Consider the following 8868-nt stretch of genomic DNA (forward strand, 5'->3'; position numbering starts at 1 on the left):
TATTGTATGATAACCTAGTATTGGTTGTGCTTATTTTTCTTATGAGCGTCACGAACTTATAAGATAGCTTGTTAATTCTTAATGAAGCGAAAGTGAATATAAGGGTTTAGAACTTGCCATGCTAGCATAGGTTCATGTGTTATTGTTATGCATGATTCCTAGGTAATTTTAACCATCTTACTTACCCTATGTAATCATGATAGATAACTTGTGAATTAAACCATAATGTTTTCAAATTCTATAGATATAGGGTCTCAATATAATTGGTGTCTATTCAGCTTCTATCTTTTTTATGGATATTTGGTAGTATGCTATTCGTGCAACGAAAGTTGCCGTTTATCAGTTTCGTGTTATCTGATTAGTGTCATCACCATTATATGCTAAGGTTAAGAACGAAAAGACTATTGAATGAAGTATTTAATGAAGTTAGAATCCCATGTATGTTATATATATTAATTCAACCATTCTTATTCCCTTAGTTATAATTATTAGTTTAGTTCTTAGTTATAAAACAATCTCAATTTGTTATTCGTCTTAGCATTATTATAGGAATATCATTGTTGCATAAGTGCAAAGTTAACCTAAACCAGTCTCTGTGGGAACGAATATGATTTATATCTTATACTACTTGCGAACACGTATACTTGCGTGAATTATGCGTGTGTTTAGCGATTAACAAGTTTTTGGCGCCGCTGTCGGGGACTCGGTATTAATTTTTAGTTTATGTGCTTTTCATCAGTGGTCGTTAAAGTTCACTGACTCAGACTCTTTTACTTTCACAGTTTACTTGTTGTGTTTTAGGTACTCATTACAATGGGAGATCCAACAGCACGAACGAAAGCCTTGATGGATTTTTCTCATCCCAAGATCAAAGATATTCAATCTAGCATTATCAGGCCAGCTATCATAGCTAATACTTTTGAGATCAAGATTGGCATAATACAGATGTTACGGAATTCAGTCCAGTTTGGGGGTTCTCCAACGGAAGATCCCAATATGCACATTAGGGATTTCATAGAGATCTGCGACACCTTCAGGTTTAATGGTGTGTCTGAGGATGCGGTGAAACTGAGACTGTTTTCATTCTCTCTGAGGGCCAAGGCTAAGAGCTGGTTACACTCTCTACCAGCTGGTTCGATTGCTACTTGGGAAGATCTTGCTCAAAAGTTTCTCACTAAATTTTACCCTATGGAGAAGACAACTGCAATCAGAAATGCCTTTACTCAATTTGCGTAGCAATCGTGAGAATCTCTATGTGAAGCTTGGGAGCGCTACAATAAGATGCTTAGGAAGTGTCCTCATCATGGAATGCATGATTGGATGATCATCAATTGCTTCTATAACGGGTTGGGAGCACAGTCAAGACCCATGCTCGATGCAACATTAGGTGGATCATTATGGGCAAAGATTTTGATCTAATTGAACTGATGGCTACTAATAAATATCAGTATCCAACCCATAGATTGCCACATGGCAAGGTAGAATGAGTTCTTGAAGTGGATACAGCTACGACTATCACTGCTCAACTAAAGGTGTTGTCTATGAAGATCGATTCGCTGGCTAACTATGGATTTCATCAGAGGACGAGTGTTTGTGAGCTTTGTGTAGGTTCTTATGAGACTGATTAGTGTGCTATATCTAGTGAATCAGCTCAGTTCGTGAGCAACTTTCATCGATCACAGCAACCTGTGCCAGCTACTTATCATCCTAACAACCGCAATCATCCTAATTTCAGCTGGAGCAATGCTCAGAATGCGGTTCAATAGCCTTATCAGCAGTACCCAGCTAAGCAGTACAACCCTCCTGGTGTTTAGCAACCGCAATTTGTACCAAGGCAGCAACTTCAGCTGCAACAAGCTAATGAAAATTCTGAATTAGAGGAGTTGAAGCTTATATGCAGGAGTCAAGCTGTTTCTATCAAGACCTTGGAAAATCAAATTGGAAATTGCCAATGCCTTGCTAAATCGTCAACCTGGTACATTACCTAGTGACACTGAAGTGTCAGGAAAGAGGGAAGCTAAGGAGCAGGTGAAGTCAACCACTTTGAGGTCTGGAATGGTTGCAAATCCTGAACAAATTCAAGTTTCGACTAAAGAAGCTGGGGCTGAAGAAGAAGTAGAGCAGTAGGAAGTAGAAGTGGAACCAAGGAAGACTACTGTTGAGCACTCCTCCTGAGGGTAATAGAGGGGAAAAACAATTCTATCCTCCACCGCCTTTTCCCAAGCGACTGTAGAAGAAAAAGCTGGTTAAGCAATTTGAGAAGTTTCTGGAGGTGTTCAAGAAACTTTATATCAACATACCTTTTGCCGAGGCTCTTGAGCAGGTGCCTAGTTACACAAAGTTTATGAAAAGTATTCTCTCTCGGAAAGGGAAGCTAGATGATTTAGAGACTGTCGCTCTCACGGAGGAATATAGTGCTGTGCTATAATAGAAGTTGACTCCGAAGCTTAAAGATCCAGAAAGCTTCACTATTCCATGGACTATTGGAAAAGTGTCTTTTGATAGATGCTTATGTGACCTGGGAGAAAGCATCAATATGATGTCTTTGTCAATCTTCAAGAAGTTAAACTTGCGTGATCAAAAACCGACTTATATGACTTTGTAGTTGGCCGACCATTCTTTTACATATCCGCGAGGAATTATGGAGGATGTCTTGCTCAAGGTTGATAAACTCATCTTCCCTCCTGATTTTGTAATTCTTGATTTCGAGGAGGATAAGAAGATTCCCATAATTTTGGGAAGACCTTTCTTGGCGACTGGCTGAACCTTGATAGATGTGCAGAAGGGTGAGCTTACAATGCGAGTGATGGATCAGGATGTAACTTTTAATGTGTTCAATGCTATGAAATTTCCTACGAAAAATGAGGAGTTCTTAAAAGTGGAGTTGGTCGATTCTGTGGTTACTTCAGAACTTGATCAATTGCTAAGGTCTGATGTTTTAGAGAAGACCTTATTGGGGAATTCAGATAGTGAAGATGATGAAGGTGAAGAGCAATTGTAATATCTAAATGCTTCACCCTGGAAGAGGAAGATTGATATGCCTTTTGAATCTCTTGGAATGGAGGAATTGAACAAAGCTCCTAAACGCCTCAAGCCATCTATTGAGGAAGCTCCCACTCTTGAGCTTAAGCCTTTATCTGAACATTTGAGGTACGCTTTTTTTGGTGATGCATCTACTCTGCCTGTTATTATTGCATCTGACCTTTTAGATAGCGACGAGGAGAAGCTTTTGAGGATTCTAAGAGAGTTTAAATCAATAATTAGGTGGACTATAGTAGATATTAAGGGAATCAGCCCTCCTTATTACATGCATAAAATTCTTCTAGAGGAAGGTAGAAAGCCTACAGTTGAGCAGTAAAGAAGAATTAATCCAATCATGAAGGAAGTAGTGAAGAAGGAAATTCTTAAGTGGCTGGATGCAGGGATTATTTATCCCATTTCTGACAGTTCTTGGGTGAGTCCAGTTCAGTGTGTACCGAAGAAGGGAGGTATCACAGTTGTTGCTAATGAGAAGAATGAGCTCATTCCTACTCGAACAGTTATGGTATGGAGAGTTTATATGGACTACAGGAAGCTGAACAAGGCCATTAGGAAGAATCACTTCCCTCTGCCTTTCATTGACTAGATGCTTGACATATTGGCTAGTCACGAGTACTACTGTCTTTTGGATGGCTATTCGAGTTACAATCAAATTTGTATCGCTCCAGAAGATCAGAAGAAGACTACCTTCACTTGTCCATTTGGTACTTTCACCTTCAGACGAGTTTCATTTGGTCTGTGTGGTGCACCAGCCACATTTCAGAGATGTATGATGGCCATCTTTTCTGATATGATTGGCCAGAATATGGAGGTGTTCATGGACAACTTCTCTGTATTTGGCGATTCTTTTGATGAATGCTTGCAGAATCTTGGACATGTTCTCAAGAGGTGTGTTGAGACCAACTTGGTTCTCAATTGGGAGAAATGTCACTTTATGGTGCGACAGGGCATTATTCTTGGGCACAAGGTTTCTAGTAAAGGTCTTGAGGTGGACAAAGCCAAGGTGAGGGTCATTGAGAATCTTCCTCCACCAATTTTTGTTAAGAGAATTCGCAGTTTTCTTGGTCATGCGGGTTTTTATAGGCGTTTCATCAAGGACTTCTCTAAGATTTCGAAGCCATTGTGTCGTTTGCTAGAGAAAGATGTCCCTTTCAAGTTTGATGACGAGTGTCTTGCTGCTTTTGAGACATTGAAGAAGAGTTTAATCACGGCACCTGTCATAACTGCACTTGACTGGAATGAACCTTTTGAGATATGTGTGATGCAAGTGACTATATAGTTGGAGTAGTTTTTGGGCAGAGAAAGAACAACATATTTTATGTTGTCTACTACGCTAGTAAGACCTTGAATGGTGCTCAACTGAATTATACTACTACGGAGAAAGAACTCTTGGCTATTGTCTATGGTTTTGAGACATTTCGGTCTTATCTACTCGGGACTAAAGTGACAGTTTTCACTGATCAAGCTACAATTCGTTATCTCGTCTCGAAGAAGGACTCGAAACCTAGATTGATTAGATGGGTTCTTTTGCTTCAAGAATTTAAATTAGAGATCAAGGACATAAAGGGGACTGAAAATCAAGTCGCTGATCATCTCTCGCGTTTAGAGAACCCTAATGCTACTTTACTGGACAAGAAATTTATAAATGAGTCTTTTCCCAATGAGCAGCTGTTTGGAGTGCAAGAGTAAGAACCGTGGTTTGAAGACATTGCGAACTACCTTGTGAGTAACATCATGCCTCCCGACTTATCATACGCTCAAAAGAAGAAGTTTCTGCATGAAGTGAAGTGGTATATGTGGGATAAGCCATTTCTTTTTTGATAATGAGCTGACCAAATCATCAGGAGATGTATTCTGTACAGCGAAAGGGGGTAGATCTTGCGAGATTTCCACTCAACGGCTTATGGAGGACACTATGGTGGACAAAAGACAACAACTCGTATTCTTTAAGCAGGTTTGTTTTGGCCTACCTTGTTTAAAGATGCTCATCAGTTCGTTATGAAATGTGATCAATGTCAACGTGTGGGTAATATGTCTAAGAGGGATGAGATGCCTCTTAATGTGATTCTCGAGGTTGAAGTCATCGATGTTTGGGGAATTGACTTAATGGGGCCATTTGTTTCATCTTGTAACAATCAGTATATCTTGTTGGCAGTTGATTATGTGTCGAAATGGGTTGAAGTTAAGGCGTTTCCAACGAATGATGCGAATGTGGTGCTTAAATTTCTTCACAAACAGATATTCACAAGGTTTGGAACTCCAAGAGTCATAATCAGTGATGAGGGGTCGCATTTTTACAACCACAAGTTCACTTCTATGATGCAAAGGTATAATGTGAATCAGCGCATGGCTACGGCTTATCATTCTCAGACAAATGGTCAAGCTGAGGTATCTTACAGAGAGATTAAGCGCATCTTAGAGAAAGTTGTGTGTCCATCGAGGAAAGATTGGTCTTTTAAGATTGATGAAGCTGGTTGGGCTTATTGAACAACATATAAGACTCCCTTGGAAATGTCACCATTTCAGTTGGTTTATGGTAAGGGGTGTCATTTGCCTGTGGAGCTCGAGCATAAGGCGTATTGGGCTTTGAAGAAGTTGAATCTTGACTTGGATGCAGCTGGAAAGAAGAGGATGCTTCAATTGAATGAACTCGATGTGTTCCGACTTTAAGCTTATGAGAACAACAAAATGTATAAGGAAAAAGTTAAGATGTGGCACGATAGGGGTCTAGTGCTCAAATCATTAGGGTCGGGACAACAAGTTCTTTTGTTTAACTCTCATCTCTGTCTTTTTCCTGGAAAGTTGAAGTCAAGATGGTCAGGGCCCTTCATAATCAAAACTGTGTTTCCACATGGAGCGGTGGAAATTTTTGAGAATGATCCGGGCTAGGTATTCAAGGTAAATGGTCAGAGGTTGAAGCATTATTATGGTGACACGGCAAAACCGCGAGGTGGTTAGTGCCGTTTTATTGTCCGCTTGATCTCGAGTTTCTACATCGAGCTAACGATGTAAAACAAGCGCTTCTTGGGAGGACATTCAAGTTTGTTGTGCATTAGTAGGTAGAGGAAGAAAAAAGAAAGGAGAAAAACATAAAAATCAGAAAAAGAAAAAAATTCAGGGCCAACTTCAGTAGCCAAGCACGCCCGCGCTGGTCTAGTGCGCGGCCGCGCCGGGGTCCCGACTCAAAAAAAATAAAAACAACATTTTTTAAGAGGAAAAATGGGATTTTTTCTATAAAATCAATTTAAAACCAAATTTTACTCTTCCACATCCCAAATTTCCCTCTCCAAATTAAACCCATTATTCCCATGATTCCCATAATCAATTCCCACTTTTATTCCATATATAATTCTCTTCTCACCACCTATAATTATATACACTTATACACAAACTCTCTTATTCTCTCTTATTCAATCCCAATGGCACCCAAAAGACAAAGAACTTAAGTTAGCAGTAGCACCACCGATTCTTCATCTGCGAGTGGTGTGAGGCCAAGGTTTTCTATTCCTGAGGCTGAAGAGGAGTACACGAGGCTTCTCTCGAAGCCTATTGCTAAGGAGCGAGGTTTTCTTCCATCATGGAAGGATGGTAAGCTGTTGGAGATGATTTTAGAGATGGGCTGGGTTCCTTTTTACGAGGCTCCCGCTGCTGTGCCCATGAGTGTTGTGCAAGAGTTCTATGCTAATACGAAGGCGGAGAAGAATGGCTTCACGGTGGTCAGGGGGATGACTATGGAGTATAGTACGGATGTGATAAGGAGGGTGATTGAGCATCCCGCGAGGAAGCCGGTCAAGACACTTGGAATGATAAGACTCTAGAGGACTTTAATCTGGATCCGATCATTGCTACTCTTTGTGTTCCCGAGACTCAATGGAAGTTCAAGAGGGGCACAACTGATTACTCCACGTTCCCTACGTCGTGCATGAATAGGTTTGCACGGGCTTGGAACTCGTTTATTTATGCTAACATCATGCCATCATCATATGTGCATGAGATTACTGGGGAGCATGCTCGTCTACTTTGGGATATTCTTCAGGGAGATTATATTGATTTGGGGATGGTTATATATCAGGGGATTTTGAGATTCTTGAGAGGAGGTACTACGGGTTCGATACCCTATGTGTCCGTTGTGACGAAGTTGTGCATGGAAGTTGGTGTTCATTGGCCTGCACATGAGCAGCTATAGCTTCCCAGTGCTCCTATCGACAGTTCTACTCTGTTGAACATGACTGAGTGGTATGGTGGCAAGCCCGATTCTAAGAGGCTTGGTTATTCATATGATCATCTGCCAGGTGGTAGACCAGCGGATCATACTTTTGCTGGTGGGACGCAGTAGGCAAGGAAGGCAACTTGGAGAGCTCAGTTAGGAGAAGAGGCTGACCCTTTACAGCAGGAGGAGGCAGGAGCTGAGGTTGGAGCTGGTTTGAGTATGACACAGTATAGGCGTCTAGCGAGGAGGATGGATGCCATGCACGACATCCATAGTCGGTTTGCACGTGATCTCACCCAGGCACTTGGGACTGCATTCAGAGCCATCGGTGTTGACATCTAGTGGCCAGTATTTGGTAAGGATTTCGTGTATCCACCTCCAAACACGCCAGACACTCCACCTGTTGAGGGTGATAATCCTAATTCGGAGTAGGTTTTCCTGATTCCTTACTATATTACCTTCACTGAGGACAGTGAATATTTTAAGTTTGGGGGTAGTAGTTGAAGTAATATGTTTTGTGTGAGTCACATATAGTTGCATATTTATGATAGTTTAGTGCATGTAGTTGCATATTTTTCCATGTAGTAGTTTTTTATTTTTGGTAGTTTTTATGATAATTTGTTCATGTAGTTTCATGCATTGGCATAATAACATGATCCCTTAGATAATTTTTCCGTTTGACTTGTGATATTGATGCTAGTGTAGTGATGCCATATTTAGTAAAGTTAAGTCTTATTGAATTGATTTGCATACTTGAGACAATTGTATTTCACTAAGTCTTATAGGTTGCTAAAGTACTAGATCATGGTCATGGTTTGTTTGTTTGTTGAGGTTTAATCACTTGTTTATATTTAGAATTTAGGATATTCTCTTAATAATAAAAGACATGGATATTTAAAAATTGGAGAAAATTGGATTTCATTGCTAGTTGTGTTGGCTAGGTGTCAAATGGCTAGTAGCCGACTCATATTTATATGAGTAGTATAGGATTGGATGAGATGGAGCAAAATGCACTCATTCAGAAATTGTTGAAAAAAGAAAAAAGGAAAGAAAAATAAAAAAAGCATGTGTTATGAATAATTGATCACGAGTGGACTCTTTAGTACTCGAGTTATTAAGTTCTTAGGGGACTTTGTGCCTAGTGACCTAAGGCTTTTCATAGTCTGGGATCTGCTAACCTAACACTCGCTATATGGGTACTATTGTATAAGTCTTTTGTGGACCTCACTCATTGCACGATCAAATAAGCATAGTTTTATTGTTTTGTTGAGAATAAAAGCGTGAATCCATGTAAAACCCCGATATAAGAATTGAAGTGTTAAAAGTTATTTTGAGCCTAGCTTTTATTCTATTTTTAACCTTGCGATTGTTTTGATGGATAGTGAGTCATGATTATTGATCTAGTTACGATAGTATGTCTATAAGCGGTTGCATACGCGCACGTCTCTGGTTTGTAGATTAATTTGTGAGATTGATTGATCTTTATGCGAATAACTGCATTTTTTGAGATGTTTCTTGTTGATTGGTTTAGTTATTCTATGGGGATCGTTGCATTCATTTAGTTGCATTAATGCATTTTTATTTCTTATTCTTTGAGTCTCTTTATGATTAAGGACAAG

The 8868-nt window shown here is 39.9% G+C and overlaps 1 non-coding gene across 1 annotated transcript; it reads right to left on the reverse strand.

Annotated features, from left to right (window-relative positions):
- Positions 1-1203: 1203 nt before the first annotated feature.
- LOC141681350 (small nucleolar RNA R71) lies at positions 1204-1310 on the reverse strand. The gene has a single exon (XR_012558790.1). It is a non-coding gene; the product is annotated as a small nucleolar RNA R71 (small nucleolar RNA).
- Between the last annotated feature and the right edge of the window lie 7558 nt (positions 1311-8868).

Source organism: Apium graveolens, chromosome 8 (genome assembly GCF_009905375.1).
Source record: "Apium graveolens cultivar Ventura chromosome 8, ASM990537v1, whole genome shotgun sequence".
Classification (NCBI taxonomy): Eukaryota; Viridiplantae; Streptophyta; class Magnoliopsida; order Apiales; family Apiaceae; genus Apium; species Apium graveolens.